Genomic DNA, 16,107 nt, shown 5'->3' on the forward strand with positions numbered 1-16,107 from the left:
CAGCATCAGAGTCTTTTCCAGTGAGTCAACTCGTCGCATGAGGTGGCCAAAGTATTGCAGTTTCAGCTTTAGCATCAGTCCCTCCAATGAACATCCAGGATTGATCTCCTCTAGAATGGACTGGTTGGATCTCCTTGCAGTATAAGGGACTCTCAAGAGTCTTCTCCAACACCACAGTTCAAAAGCATCTATTTTTCGGCGATCAGCTTTCTTCACAGTCCAGCTCTCACATCCATACATGACCACGTGAAAAACCATTGCCTTGACTAGACGGACCTTGGTTGGCAAAGTAATGTCTCTGCTTTTTAATATACTATCAAGGTTGGTCATAACTTTCCTTCCAAGGAGCAAGCGTCTTTTAATTTCATGGCTGCAATCAGCATCCGCAGTGATTTTGGAGCCCAAAAAAATAAAGTCTGACACTGTTTCCACTGTTTTTCCATCTATTTCCCATGAAGTGATGGGACCAGATGCCATGATCTTTGTTTTCTGAATGTTGAGCTTCAAGCCAACCTTTTCACTCTCCTCTTTCACTTTCATCAAGAGGCTTTTGAGTTCCTCTTCACTTTCTGCCATAAGGGTGGTGTCATCTGCATATCTGAGGTTATTGATATTTCTCCCAGCAATCTTGATTCCAGCTTGTGCCTCTTCCAGCCCAGCGTTCCTCATGATGTACTCTGCATATAAGTTAAATAAGCAAGGTGACAATATACAACCTTGACGTACACCTTTTCCTATTTGGAACCAGTCTGTTGTTCCCTGTCCAGTTCTAACTGTTGCTTCCTGACCTGCATACAGGTTTCTCAAGAGGCAGGTCAGGTGGTCTGGGATTCCCATCTCCTTCAGAATTTTCCACAGTTTATCGTGATCGACACAGTCAAAGGCTTTGGCATAGTCAATGAAGCAGAAATAGATGTTTTTCTGAAACTCTCTTGCTTTCTCTTTTAGAAACAAAAAACGATCACATCCAAATGCTGTGGAGCTTTGTGGATGATGCTACGTGTGGTACTGGGAACAAGAAGGATGTGAGAAGCAGAAAGATCTGGGTAAGAGAAAGACAAAGTCCAGTCGGCCCTCCCCACCAGAGGTTACACATTTCAGGGACCCACCAACCGCAGGTGGAAACTGCTAGCGACCGGCAGCTGATTCAATCTACAGATGCGGAGCCCAAGGAGGCAGAGGCGCATCCACTCTGGGAGTCGAGGGAGTCCTGGAACTAACCCACCACCCGGGGTGGGGGCTACCGAGGGAGGACCTCGATTCATCCCCTAAAACTTTCCTCTGAAGGCAGCAATCTCCAGGATCAGCTGTCCCTCTTCCTGTTTCGGTTCCAGGTTTCAAAGACACTCGTGAAGTGCCCTGGAATTCCCAGTAGGTGCAGCTGAAGGACACGTGAAATATTAATGCATTCATATCACTCCTGAACTTCTACATGTGCAGGACTAGAGGCAACTTGCATAAGACACAAGTCCTATTCTTTTTTTAATGGACGTATAGTTGATTTACAACGTTGTGCCAATCTCTGCTGTATAGCAAAGTGATTTGGTTTTACACATATTAATATACACATTATTTTTTAATATTCTTTTCTGGACTTCCCTGGTGGTCCAGTGGTTAAGAATCCACCTGCCAAGGCAGGGGACGGGTTCAATCCCGGTCTGTGAAGCTTGCTTCCACGTGTTACGGGGCAACTGAGCCCGTGGGCCACAACTACTGAGCCTGAGCGCCAGAGCCCTTGAGAAGCCCTCGAACTGCAACTAGAGAGGAGCCCCTGCTTGCCACAAATACAGAAAGCCCACACGCAGCAATGAAGACTCAGCACTGCCAAAACACATAAATATTCTTTTCCATGATGGTTTAGGGGCTTCCCTGGTGGCTCAGCTGGTAAAGAATCCGCCTGCAGTGCAGGAGACCCCGGTTCGATCCCTGGGTTGGGAAGACCCCCTGGAGAAGGGAAAGGCTACCCAGTCCGGTGTTCTCACCTGGAGAGTCCCATGACTGTATAGTCCACGGGGTCACAGAGAGTCGGACGCGACTGAGCGAATTCCGCTCTCACACTGACGTGATGGTTTATCCCTGGACCCTGGATCGTTTCCTGGGCTACACAATAGGGCCTTTTTATCCATTCTCGGTATGTAGGCTTGTGTCTACCAACCCCAAATTCTCAGTCCACTCCTCTCCTTCGTCCTCCCCTTGGCGACCATAAGGCTGATCTCCACCTATTCCTTATGGTGGCGACACGCTGGACGTTGGACTTGAGGCGTGAGCAGTTTCATTTTCATAAGATGGGTTTCAATTACATTTTCCAAAAACTCAAATAAAATATCTCAGCTTTAACTTGAATACCGTTTGACTTTAAAATGTTATACTCACCCATCTTAATTGAATTTTGCCTTTTCAATTTAATAGGAATTTTTGAATACTTTAGAATTAAGAATCGTATAAAATTTTTCAGTTTCTGACATTTGCTTTAATTTACATTTGTGGAGTCTTTTAATTACATTTTCCACTTGAAGCTTTTAGGCCAGTGCTCTCCCAGAAGAATTTCTGCAGTGACGGAAATGTTAAATGTCTGTGCTGTCCCATAGAGCAGCTGCCGGCCCCTTGTGACTAAGGACTGCTTGAAATGTGGCTGGTGCAACTAAGGAACTAGCCTGTTAATTTTGTTTTACCTTAATGAATTTAGACTTACTTTTTGTCTTTGCCACAGAGTGTGTGGGGTCTTAGTTCGATCTGGTGCCCCGTGCACTGGGAGCATGGAGTTTGAACCAACGGACTGCCAGGGAAGTCCCGAGATTTACTTTTAAATAAGCCACAGGTGGCTAGGCCTGTAGCCCTGAACAGAGCACCTTTAGATTATCGCTGTTAGTAAAACCTAAAAATAAGTGAAAATCTTGACTATCAAAAATGATTCTGCTGTGATGAAGTCAACAAAAATAAATCATACGACACACAATAAACTGTGTGTGCTTTCATTATTCATTACTCATCCAAGCAAGGCCGCCCAGCAGCGAGTGCCAAAGACGGCGGTGGAAGTTAACCACATTCCGCTGTCTTTCTCTGTATTTTCTTGGCCATGCCCCAGGGGACCTTAGTCCCCAGATCAGGGAGCGAACCTGTGCCCCCTGCACTGGGAGCTTGGAGTCTTAGCCCCTGGACCACCAGGGAAGTCCCACCTTAAGCTGTCTTTGAAACTAGCCAGTCCTCAATCACATGAAGGCCACCGTTTTACAGTGTTCAGTTCTGTCTCTATAGAAGTACAGCTGGCAAGAGGAGGACAGAACCCACTGTGTCGAGAAGCTTATCCGCTTGACTTTTTCAACCTGAGATATCCAGACACAGGGCGAGTGGGCTTCCCGCGGACACCGCTGCGGCCCCACAGCGCTGGAGGCGGGCCCGTCGGTGAATGGATGAAGGCGGCCAATGATGGCGTGCTCTGGGAGCCCTGCCAGGTCCGGCCAGGGCGTGGGCAGTGGGGAGGACCCAGGATTCTATTCCCCGCATCCGGCAGGGAGCAGATGACCCTATAAAACGCCGCGCGTGAGGCTCTCACCCTGCAGCTGCTGCTGATGGTGACCGCTATCAGCCCTCAGGTTTGCGCAGGAGGCAGGAGGGCAGAGCAGAGGCCAGGCGAACCCAGGTGTGAATCCTACCCACTGCGCCACGACCTCGGGCAAATCAGGCAGGAATGAAAACTGCGGCCACTCCCAGGACAGCCAAGGGTCAGAGGAGATGACGTACAGAAACCGAGGGTCGGGACTTCCTGGTGTTCCCAACACAGGGGACCTGGGTTCAACCCCTGGTGAGGGAACTAGATTCCACTTGCCGCAACTAAGAGTTTAGGAGTCCGCGTGCTGCAACTAAAAAGGTTCTGCTTACCGCTGCTGCTGCTAAGTCGCGTCAGTCGTGTCCAACTCTGTGCGACCCCATAGACGGCAGCCAACTAGGCTCCTCCATCCCTGGGATTCTCCAGGCAAGAATACTGGAGTGGGTTGCCATTGCCTTCTCCAATGCATGAGAGTGAAAAGAGAAAGTGAAGTCGCTCAGTCGTGCCCGACTCTTAGCGACCCCCATAGACTGCAGCCCACCAGGCTCCTCCGTCCATGGGATTTTCCAGGCAAGAGTACTGGAGTGGGGTGCCATTGCCTTCTCCTCTGCTTACCGCAGCTAAGGTCAAAGATCTTAAGTGCTGCAACTAAAACCTGGAGCAGGACTTCCCTGGTGGCCCTGTGGATAATAAGCCTGCCAGCGCAGGGGTCCGGGTTCGATCTCTGGGCTGGAAAGATTTCACATGCGTTGCAGCTACTAAGCCCTTGGGCCACAACTACTGAAGCCCTTGAGCCCAGAGCCCGTGCTCCGCAGCAAGAGAAGCCCCTGCTCAACACAACTAAGAAAGCCCGCTCACAGCAAGTAAGACCCAGTGCAGTCGAAAATAAAGAAATAAATTTTAAAAAATAAACCTGGTGCAGCCAAATAAATAAATAATTCTTTTAAAGCATGGGTCACTCCCCTCTACTCCACGAAGCCCTGTCCCCAGGTCAGTCCAGCAAGACAGAAGCAACCATGAAGCTCACCTCCCCACCCACCCCTTCTCCATCCACCCAGCCACCTGCTGAAGTCAGAGAAAGCTTTGCCAAGATGGAAGGGTTTCCCTGACAGCCCCTGGATCTTCAGAAACTTGCTCTGTACAAACTGCCTCAAAGCTTCTCTGGAAAGAGACACCCTGCATCAGAGTAACCGTGACATAAACAGCCGCGCTCCGGAGCACCAACTGTAGACCAGGTGCCTCGTCAGCTGCTTCACGCACCTCATCTTAATCACCTTTAGGACCGCCAAGGTTTAGGGAAACTGTGACCTCCAGCATTCAGAGTCCCGGCTGGAGCAGGACCAAGCAGCTTTGAAGGGACTTCAGGCAGCAAGACGGGACTAAACCTACGGAAGGCCTCCCACAGCCAGCATGAGCATCACCACCCCCTCCTGTCAACCTCCCTTACAAAGGGGAAAGCGGGGTTCAGGGAAAAGCCCCCTGCCCGTGAAAAGGAGCAGAGAGGAGGGCAGGGCCACAGCACCGGCCCCTGGTTCCTCCTCCTTCCCCAGGACGCTGCCGTGGAACGAGTGAGAACCCATCCCTGACCTTAGCAGCAACTCCAAACACCACGGCAGGACCTGCGCTGTGAAGCGGGTGGGGGTCCCCAGCCTGGTCACTGCCGTCTGGGCAGTCGGCGATCCTCAAGTGGACCTGGTGACCGGGGCAACACCCTGGATGGACAAAGGATCGAGTCTGCGCTGCAGAGATGCTGCCGCAGTGTGACTGCACAGAAGCAGAACCCAGAAAACAACCTGAGTGTCCAACAGAGAGAAATAATAAAATAAAGCAGGGTGTGATGGTAAGCTGGGACATACGAAAAAGCCCACGTCGAATTTCAGCTGCGAGCAGTTATGAAAGACGAAGGAGAAGGGAATATAGCAAGTTAATTTTTAAAAATCAGGAGAGAGTGTTAGCTGTAGGGTATCTATAGAAGAAAAAGACTAGAAGAAAAATCAACACATTTAAAAGTGATGATCTCGGGACCATGGGATTGAGGGTCTGCTGCTTTCATTTTTATACTTACTTCCCAGGATTTAAAAACTTTTCTCCAAGGAGCCAGAGTACATCTATAACCACAATGCTAGTATAATGACTCCCCCCGGTTTAAGGTCACACTCCATTAAGCCAAAGAGGACACTGGTGTCTGCACAGCTTGATTCAATCATCTAAAGTCACACAGCCAGGATCCAAGCAACAGATTTTGATTGGTAACTACTCAGGTGCCAGGTGTTGTTCTGGGCACAGACAGACAGATGGGACTTCACTCCCCAGTCGCCCTGCAGTGAGGTGTGGCCTCATGGGGCTCGTCCAGGAAATGTGAGGCCTTGCTGCTTTCCAGAACACAAAGAACCAAATTTACTTTTATTCTCAAACCCTGGACTTCCCTGGTGGTCCAACAATTAAGAATCCACCTGCCAACGCAGGGGTCACAGGTTCGAACCCTGGTCTGCGAAGATCTCACAAGCTGTGGAGCAACTAAGCCCACGCACCACAATTACTGAGCCCCAGAACCCAGGCTCTTCAGCAAGAGAAGCCATCACGAGGAGAGGCCCACACACAACTAGAGAGAAGCCCCCACTCGGCAACGAAGACCAGCGCAGCCAAAAATAAATAAATAAAAATATTTTTTAAAAAGAATTACAGAGACCCAGAAGCACCCTGTGTATCTTTCCCTCCCTCCCTTAGAGGTGACCACTAACCTGACCTTGTAATCATCACTTTCTCACTTTTTGCGTGCCTCTCTCTGCATTCCTAAACCACACAGCTGGTTTGCAGGGTTTCGAGTGTTCCAGGATTGGAGTCATGCTTTCTTCCGTGTTTTGCTTTCATGTTTTCTTGCGCACATCCGTGCAGTCTATCCATACACTCTCTGGAACTGGAGCTCGTTTTCATTGCAGGATTACTATTCCACTATATGAGGACACCCTGTACAATCAGCGTGGACCTCTGGGCTGCCTCCAGGTCTTGCTTACTGTGAACAATGCTGATGAGAAGTTTCTGGGCCATCTTCCCCTGGTACACATGCACGCAGTTTCTCTAGGGCAGACACCCAGAAGAGAAAGGCTGTGCCCAGGTCCACATGATAATTTCTGTTTTCCAAAGCAATTATAACAGTTTTGTCAGACTTCCAACACACTGAATACAAGCACGGCATCCCGAGGATTCTTACTTTGGATTTCCTTGATCACCAACACAAGAGAGCAGTTTTTCACATGCTTACTGCTCATCTGTGTTCTCCCTTCCGGAAAGGGCTCTCTTTTCCCATTTCGTATTGGGTTGTCTTTTTGTCACTATAGTTCTTTATAGATTCTGGATATTAAACTCTTTTGGTCATGCTGTGTGGCTTGTGGGATTTTCGCTCGCCAAACAGGAATTGAACCCAGGCCACAACAGTGAAAGCGGATAGTCTTACCCACTGGTGGTGGTGGTTCTTTTAGTCGCCAGCACGTGTCTGACTCTTTTGCGACCCCGTGGACAGTGGCCCTCCAGGTTCCTCCATCCGTGGGATTTCCCAGGCAAGAATATTGGAGTGTGTTGTCATTTCTCTCTCCAGGGGACCTTTCTGACCCAGGATCAAACCCAAGTCTCCTGTGTCTCCTGCGTTGGCAGGTGGATTCTTTACCACTGAGCCACCAGGGAAGCCCTTGAACCACCAGACCACCATGGAATTCCTGATTCTGGATATTAATTACTTGTTGGTTAAACGTATTGCAAATAAGTCCTCCAAGTCTGCGGCTTGTCTTCTCTTGTTTTCTTGGCATCTTTTTGTTTTAGGCGAATAAAAATGTAAAATTTTCTATTGTAGTTGAGTTGATCAATCTTTTATAGTTTTTACATCTCTGTGCCTTCAGAAATCTCTACCTAGCATGATGGCCCAAAGATACTGCTTTAATTTTTCAAAAGGTTTTCAATTTTTTAAAATTTCACTTGTAAATGTTTTTTCATGGTTAAAGGCAAATGCATGCAGTTCCTTTCCACGCAGAACATACGGTATCTTATATGCTTGTTCTTTTCCAAATCAAGTTGGGGACAGCCTTTGAGGGCCCACTCATCCTCCACAGAGGGCCACCTTGTACCATGTTCTGGTAAGCATCTTACGTAGGGGAGAAAGGAATATGCTTGCTGACCTACAGATTATTCCAGGGGAAGTGTGCTAGAAAAGGTAATGTCTATCGTCTCTCTGGCTGTGGTCAAGCTCACAGTATGGTCGTTTTCAAGGTGAACCAACAGATGCCTACAGAAACCATTCAGATACACCATGGCAGGTAGGAAGCTACGGGAGAAGAGGGGGAGAGAAGTGCTAGTCTAGGGTGGAGTCAAGAGGCTGCTGGCGCGCAAAAACAGGAAAAATGGAAGTGAAGTCATCCTCTTTAGGACGCCCTGCCAAGCAGGAAGCCTCCAACAAATCCACCAGTCGCTAGAACATTCTTCTTCACAAACGACACCAGCTCCTCTGCTTTGCTCTTGACCTGCAGCTTCCCTGGTGGCTCAGTCGGTAAAGAGTCCCACCCGCAACTCGGGAGACATGGGTTCGATCCCTGGGTTGGGAAGATCCCCTGGTGAAAGAAATGGCAACCCACTCCAGTATTCGTGCCTGGAAAACTCCATGGACGTAGGAGCCCAGCGGGCTATAGTCTATGGGGTCACCAAGAGTCCGACACAACTGACTTTCCTGCTTCTCTCTTTCTGTGTAGGTATCCGGATGTTCTTGTGGATCTTCAGCTGCTCCTTGGCTTTCTCCCGTGTCCTTCTCTACCTGCTGCCAGTCCACTCTGATGGACCCAGGATGGTTCACAAGCTGAAAGGGAAGAAACCCACCTCCCAACGCCGCTGCAGCCAAGCTTCCCACCTCCTGGGATATGAAACCCGCACACCATCCAGTTGTCCAGTCACTCAGTCGTGTCCAACTCTGCGACCCCGTGGACGGCAGCACGCCAGGCTTCCCTGGCCTTCACCAAGTGCCATCTCCAATCAACAGCTGGGTTGCCACACTCTACATTTTTGGCTGAAGTTTCAGACTCCTGCCCAAACAGCATTTGCCACCATGGCTACTTTTTAGCAAGTTCTGAGCGACTTCACTTTCACTTTTCACTTTCACACATTGGAGAAGGAAATGGCAACACACTCCGGTGTTCTTGCCTGGAGAATCCCAGGGACGGGGGAGCCTGGTGGGCTGCCGTCTATGGGGTCACACAGAGTCAGCCACGACTGAAGTGACTTAGCAGCAGCAGCAGCAGCCAGGTCCAGGGACTCAAAATTTTCCTTGACGGGCTGCCACCATTCTGGCGAGCTCATCTCGCGACAACACCTGCCACGACTCCGAGAAGGAAGGCGCGTGGCGGAGCGTAGGCGAGCTGGCTTGCAGCACGTGGGGTAGACGTTTCCAGTGGGAGACAGAAAGGACCAGGCAGGGCTGAGGCGTCCACTCCTCTTCCGCCCACAGCCAAGTCATATATATATGTACATATATACATGTATACATGTACATATATGTATGTACATGTATACATGTATATATATATATGTACAATATATGTGTTCAATTCAGTTCAGTCGCTCAGTCGTGTCCGACTCTCCGCGACCCCATGAATCACAGCATGCCAGGCCTCCCTGTCCATCACCAACTCCTGGAGTTCACTCAAAGTCATGTCCACAGAGTCGGTGATGCCATCCAGCCATCTCATTCTCGGTCGTCCCCTTCTCCTCCTGCCCCCAACCTTTCCCAGCATCAGAGTCCTTTCCAGTGAGTCAACTCGTCGCATGAGGTGGCCAAAGTATTGCAGTTTCAGCTTTAGCATCAGTCCTTCCAATGAACACCCAGGATCGATCTCCCTTAGAATGGACTGGTTGGATCTCCTTGCGGTACAAGGTGTATATATATACATATATACATATATATTGGGTGGGGGGCTGTACTAGATCATCATTCGGAGAAGGCAATGGCACCCCACTCCAGTACTCTTGCCTGGAAAATCCCATGGACGGAGGAGCCTGGTAGGCTGCAGTCCATGGGGTCACGAAGAGTCAGACACAACTGAGCGACTTCACTTTCACGTTTCACTCTCATGCATTGGAGAAGGAAATGGCAACTCACTCCAGTGTTCGACCGGGGAGCCTGGTAGGCTGCCATCTATGGGGTCGCACAGAGTCAGGCACGACTGAAGTGACTTAGCAGCATCAGCAGATCGTCATCGCCACTCGCAAACTTTTCTTTTTGGCATGTGGGATCTAGTTTCCTGACCAGCAATGGAACCCCGGTCCCCTGCATTGGGAGTGCAGAGTCTCAGCCTTCGGGCCACCAGGGAAATCCTCCACTTGTTAATCTGTAATCCATCTAGAAATGCTTTTTCTGTAAGGTGTGAGGTAGGGCTCCAGTTTTCTTGTTTCCATCTGATTAACTGTCTCAGTACCATTGATTCACTAAACCATCCCTGCCTGATCAGCAATGCCACCTCTGTCAAAAGCCAAATGCCTTTACATGCATGAATCTGTTTCTGGGCTCTCTATTCTGTTGCATTGGTCAATTCACTGAGCTCCGCGCCCTGCCTTTAATTCCTATAGCTCTGCGATATAGTTTCTGGATGTAGATAAGTCATTCAAGGACTTGAGGTTAGAACCTTAAAGATCAACTGGTCCAACCAGCCACTGAGAAACAGAGGCTCAGAGAGGGAAAGCATCTTTTGCAATGTCACACAGCATTTAACTAACAGCAACGTTAAGAACTGGATGTTTGTGTTCCTGCCTCCAAAAAAAATTCACATGTTGAAATCCAGCCCCCCATGTGATGGCATTTGGAGGTAGAACACTTGAGACACAATCAGATCATGAGGGTGGAGCCTTCATGAATGGAATTAGTGCCCTTATCTGAAGAGGCCAAAGAGCTGGCCCCATGTCTAACATATGAAGAGATCAGTAGTCCGAAACTTGGAAGAGGGCCATCACCAGTCCCAGACCATGCTGGCACCAAGACCTCAGACCTCCAGCCTCTAGAACTGTGAGGGATAATTTTCTGCTGATTATAAGGCACCCAGTCTATGGTACCTTATTATGGCAGCCTGAATGGATTAACATCCATATCTCACCCTGGAGGATGGTCTTGTCCTGTTCAGTGTGGCAGTCACTGACAACCCGTGTGTAGTTACTTAGCACTTGAATAATTTGTTTATATTGATTACATATTGAACGGCCTTTGGATAGAGTTAACTATATTCTCATAATTAACTTCACCTGTTTCTTTTTACCTTTTTGTGACACTGAGTTGGGACATAAGCTACACATTAAACTGAATTACCACTAGGAAATTTAAAACTACCTCTATGACTTGTACGGTATCTCTACTGGAGACAACTCGGTTATACTACTAAATTCACTCAATCACAAAGCCTTGATTATGGCCCTAATATGTGGACTGGACGGTAAAAAGGGCCACACCAGGAGGAAAAGAACAGAAATAATCAATGCACTCCGTCTCCTCACTGGGCTCACCACCCGGAGAAGAGTCATCAGAACCAGCATGAAAGAAAGGGCTCACGGTCCAGCCCGCAGCCCAGCTGGAGCTCTGTTCCAGTAAGAGAGCGGGCAGCTGCTGCTGCTGAGTCACTTCAGTCGTGTCCGACTCTGTGTGACCCCATAGACGGCCTCCCACCAGGCTCCCCCATCCCTGGGATTCTCCAGGCAAGAACACTCGAGTGGGTTGCCATTTCCTTCTCCAATGCATGAAAGTGAAAAGTGAAAGTGAAGTCGCTCAGTCATGTCCAACTCTTCACGACCCCATGGACTGCAGCCTACCACGTTCCTCCATCCATGGGATTTTCCAGGCAAGAGTACTGGAGTGGGGTGCCATCGCCTTCTCCAAAGAGAGCAGGCAGCACCAGTGCCTAAATCTACCCATCATTTACACCAACCGCCCATCTTACAGATTAACCAGCAGAGGTCCAGAGAGGTTGAGACACCTACCCAAGATCACACAGCGGGTGTGGGACAGAGCTCCTTCCCCCAGTGTCTGTATATGTAGCCTCCAGTTCCGGGAGGCCCCCTTCCCTTTGAGTGAACACTCCACCAACTTACATCTCACAGGAGCATACAGGACCCTTGAGAAAAGCCTAAGAAAGTCCGAGTATCCACACCGGAGGAGACCTCACAGATCTGTGCAGCCAACCCCTCCCACCTTTGCGCCAAGAGAAACTCCACAGGAATTCCCACTAGCATCCCCTTTCCAGCGGGACTCCCCAACTTTATGAAGGAGACACAACGCGGCTCCCTCCAGGGGAAACAGAGATGAGCCTGAGGGGGAAAGGACCCACTCTCCCTGCCCCCAGCCCTGCTCAGCCCTCCTCTGGGGCCAAGCTGTGCTCCCTCTGACAGGAACTCTCAGAGATGTCGTGGGACCAGGGGCCCTCAACAACTGCCAGGAGACAATGAGCCGTGTTATGCCACAGCAAAAATGACGCCCACCCAGCTCAACTCACCACCTGCCCCCTCCACCCTCGGAGGCAGGAGGCGTGGGGAGAGGGCAGGGGCGGGGCAGGGCATGGCTGGGCGAGTGTCCTCTCCCAGATCAGGCTCCCCCTGGGGCAGGAGGCAGAGCGAGGGCTGCACCTCCAGAGCAGCCTCTCCTCCCCTGAAACCCCTGAAGGCCAAGGGGCAACCCTAGAAAAGGGTTTTCATCCAGCTTGCAAGTAAGCCCACCCTCCCCAAATCTTAGAGCCATTTAATATTCCCTCCCCTCCCCCAACCCCTTAATTGGGAATCTGAGCCACAGGACCTTGGCTTCTATTCAGCAATCTGAAATCACCACTTTAGAAGAGGAAGCCGAGGCTCAGGAGGGACCACGGATTTCATATTACGAAAAGGCCAAGACGCACAGGTCCTGGCCCTGAGGCTCAGTTTACCCACCGGAAAAGAGCACTTACCCATTCATCCTGCTTGCTCTGAGGGCTGTCAGGGGTGGTGAGGGGACAGGGCCAGTCAGGGGGGACAGGGGTGGTCAAGGAGGACAGGTTGATCGGGGGACAGGGGAGACAGGGGTGGCTGAGGGGACGGGGCGGCGCGGGGACAGCGGTGGTCAGTGGGGACAGGGGCTGTACTGGCCAACGCCTTTTATCTTTAACAAAAGCTCCAGGTAGCGACTGAGCCCGTGCAAAGTGCTTTCAAGGGATCGTCTCACTTAACCCTCGCGGGGGGGTCCCGGGGGTGGGGACGCTCGTTCTCCCCGCCTCGCAGACCTGGAAATCGAGGTTCCCAGAGGTGAAGCGACTGGCCCCAGGGCACCCCGCTAAGTGTGTCTGAGGCGCTGGGAACCGCGCGCCTCCCGGGTCCAGGGCGCGGAGCTCACAAAGACCGCGACGCCTCGCGTCCGGGCTCCTCCGGCCCGGGGGCAGGGTCCGCCGGCCACCCCGAGTCCTCGGGGCGGCGAGGTCGGGGACGCGCTGGCGGGCGGGGAGCCGGACCCGCGCCCCCGCGCCCGCGCGGCCCCGCCACTCACCTCGCGTACTTGGTCTTCTGAAAATCCAGGAGCCGCGGGGCGAACATCGCGGCGGTTCCATGAGCCCCCAGCCGGGGGCTCCGACCGCGGCAACTCGGAGAGGCGGGCGCCGCAGGTCGGCGGGCGCGGGGCGGGGGCGGCCGGGGGCGCGCGGAGCCGCGCTGGAGCCGAGCCGGGCGCCGCCGACGCCAAATCCCGAGCAGATGGTGGCGCGCGGGGCGGGGGGGCTCCGCGCCAATCGCCTGAGTCCCCGCGGCCCCGGCCCCCGCCCCGCGCGGGGCGGACCCCTGGCGGCCTCGCTGGGGGGCGGGGGCCCTGGAGGGGGGCCGCGGGGCTTCCGAATGCGGCCCCTTCCCCTCACTCCCCGGCCCCCTCCTCCTGTAGTTCTTCCGGCCAGAAGACGGCCTGTTAGACGGAGCCACGCTGCCCTCGCCTTGCTGTTCCCCCGCCCGCCCCCGGCCCTGGCCGGGGCTGGGCTGCAAGGCGTGCGGAGCCTGCAGGCGAGCCTGCCCTGCAGCCCCTCGCGTGCCCGGCCCCAGAGGACACTTGTAGCTCGCGAACCCCCACCGCCTTGACGCCCCTTCGAGGCTCGACGGCCCCAGGGGGATGGCCGCAGTCTCTGCGGAACCACCCCCCCCAACTCCCAGAGGCTATGATTCTGGGGACCCTCGTGATTCCCAGACGGGCGCAAGCGTCTGGACATTTGGTCGCCAGATTGCAGGTACCCAGGATCTGCCCACCTCCACCCTGAGTCTGTACAAAATGCGGCTTTCTCTTTTAGAGGACCTTGGCTTGGGTGATGGGCTCTGTGAAACCACCTACTGAAAGAGGCAACACCCCGAGGGGCTGCGGGAGGGCAGGCCAGCCTCCACAGGGAAGGACAAGTCCCCAAACAAGGACAGGCCATCCCTTCGCACACACACGCCTCTCCCCGCCCCTCCCTTCCCAAGTCCCAGCTCCTTGCTACTTTTTATAACCAGCTTTATTTGAGATCTTACTACACAGTCAGAGAATAATCCCACCCACGTCCTCTGCCCCAAGGTAGCTGGAACAAGAAGGGGAAAGACAAAGGGACTGCATCAAATTCATTTCTGGGTTCCAGACGCTGAGCACACACCTGGAATGGGTAAGGACCAGAAGGGTTGCAGGTATATGTGTTCAGAGGCCACAACGGGGCTTGGTGGTGGGGGGGGGGGGGTGCAGGATGGACAAGGGAAGGGATCCAGGAGTGCTTAGGAGGTAAAATCCACCAGACCCTGCTGATGAAGGAATAGAAGTGGGGGATGGCCCCTGGGTTTCTGGCTGGCCCTGCTGGGTGGGTATTGATCCCACCTAGCTTCCCTTTTGGAGAAGGAAAGGGCAACCCACTCCAGTGTTCTTGCCTGGAGAATCCCAGGGACGGGGGAGCCTAGTGGGCTGCCATCTGTGGGGTCACACAGAGTCGGACACGACTGAAGTGACTTAGCAGCAGCAGCTTCCCTTTTGGCTCAGGTGGTAAAGGATCCACCTGCCATGTGGGAGACCTGGGTTCTGTCCCTGGGTTGGGAAGATCCCCTGGAGGAGGGCATAGCAACCCACTCCAGTATTCTTGTCTGGAGAATCCCATGGACAGAGGAGCCTGGCGGGCTGCAGTCCATGGGGTCACAAGGAGTCTGACACAGCTGAGCCACTGAGCACAGCACAGCACAGGGAGGGGGCGGGGAAAGGAGTAGGAGGAGACCAGAGTGGGAGCAACAGGAAGCCGGAGGTCATGAATGGGGTTTTGGCCAGGTGAGCTTGAGGTCAAGGTTGGCATGAGTGCCAAGGGATAAAGCCAAGCATGAAGGCCAAGGGATGGACGTGTGGGCCACAGGGTTTGGCAGGGCTAAGGGTCCCGCCAGTGAGGAGGGGCCAGGAGGGCTGGGCTGGAAGAAGCCCCGTGGGTTCGACTTGCTTTCTGGACCTGCTAAGGCTGTGACTTCCAATACAGCGGCCATCAGCCTCGTGCAGGTTACACTAGTCATATTTCAAGGGTCTACCATATCTGACCACTGCCAACATCATGGAAGGTTCTGTGGGACCACACGACATGAGACGATCGTGGAGTCAACCTCGGGATGGTGAGCAGCATTTAAAAAGAAAGCAAAGTTTAAAGAGACACAATAGGAACAGGTCATGTTCAAGAAAGGCCTTCCCCGGTGGCTCAGCAGTAAAGAATCCATCTGCCATTGCAGGAGACACAGGTTCGATCCTTGAGTTGGGAGATCCCCCTGGAGGAGGATCTTGTATTCTTGCCGGGAAAATCTCACGTACAGAGGATCAAGGCGGGCTATGATCCTTTGGGTCCCAAAGAGTCAGACAGGACTGAGCCTGCACACACATCCAAAAAACTTTTGTTTGTACACATCTGGGTCCCGGTTAGGATGGAAAATGTGTTTCTTACGGGGTCTCGTGGTTAACAAGGGCGGGGCTCACAGCAGTGATGGCCAGCGCCTCTTCCCCTTGTATACAGGAGGGAAAGTGAGGCTGAAAGGGACTAGGGGACCCTCCCCAGGTCACACAGCCTGAGGAGCCCTACTCTGCAGACTCCGAGCTCACTGCCCACACAGAACCTCCTGTTCCAAGGAGTTATTAGACCTCCAGGAGCCCAAAGTCAAACTGAGGCAGGTAAGGCCAAGCCCTGCACATCGTGGCTATTTTTTGCTGACGACCTCCATCGCCATTGCTCTGACCCCCAACCTCTGCCCCCAGCCTCACCATCAGCTGCACCAGGACACACCTGTCCCCAGGCACCAGCCAGTCCTCCTCCTCCAATGCCCTCCACCTAAATTTCCAAAACAAAAAAACACCCCTGCTGGCTTTTCAATGTGAGAGTCCCCCACTTTCTGGAATAGCCAGGCCAGGCTCAGGGTGTCCCCCTGCTAACCACAACCCCAGGGGCCCAGCAGAGTTGCTCAGATGGGGGGCTTGGGCCTCCCCCAGCTCCGGGTCCGCTCGCCTCCTCCCAGCCCCCAGTACAGTCGACCTTCAAGCAGGTCTTGCCAGTGGGCTCAGC

At 52.6% G+C, this 16,107-nt stretch overlaps 1 protein-coding gene and 1 pseudogene across 1 annotated transcript in view; both read right to left on the reverse strand.

Moving 5' to 3' along the window:
* MMD2 (monocyte to macrophage differentiation associated 2) overlaps positions 1 to 16,107 on the reverse strand; it is a 70,858-nt gene that overhangs the window by 37,095 nt on the left and 17,656 nt on the right. The window lies entirely within an intron of this gene.
* LOC148773605 (uncharacterized) lies at positions 7,960 to 13,120 on the reverse strand (annotated as a pseudogene).

This window comes from Moschus berezovskii, chromosome 27 (genome assembly GCF_049115385.1).
Source record: "Moschus berezovskii isolate FMDL1 chromosome 27, NW_MosBer_1.0, whole genome shotgun sequence".
Lineage (NCBI taxonomy): Eukaryota > Metazoa > Chordata > Mammalia > Artiodactyla > Moschidae > Moschus > Moschus berezovskii.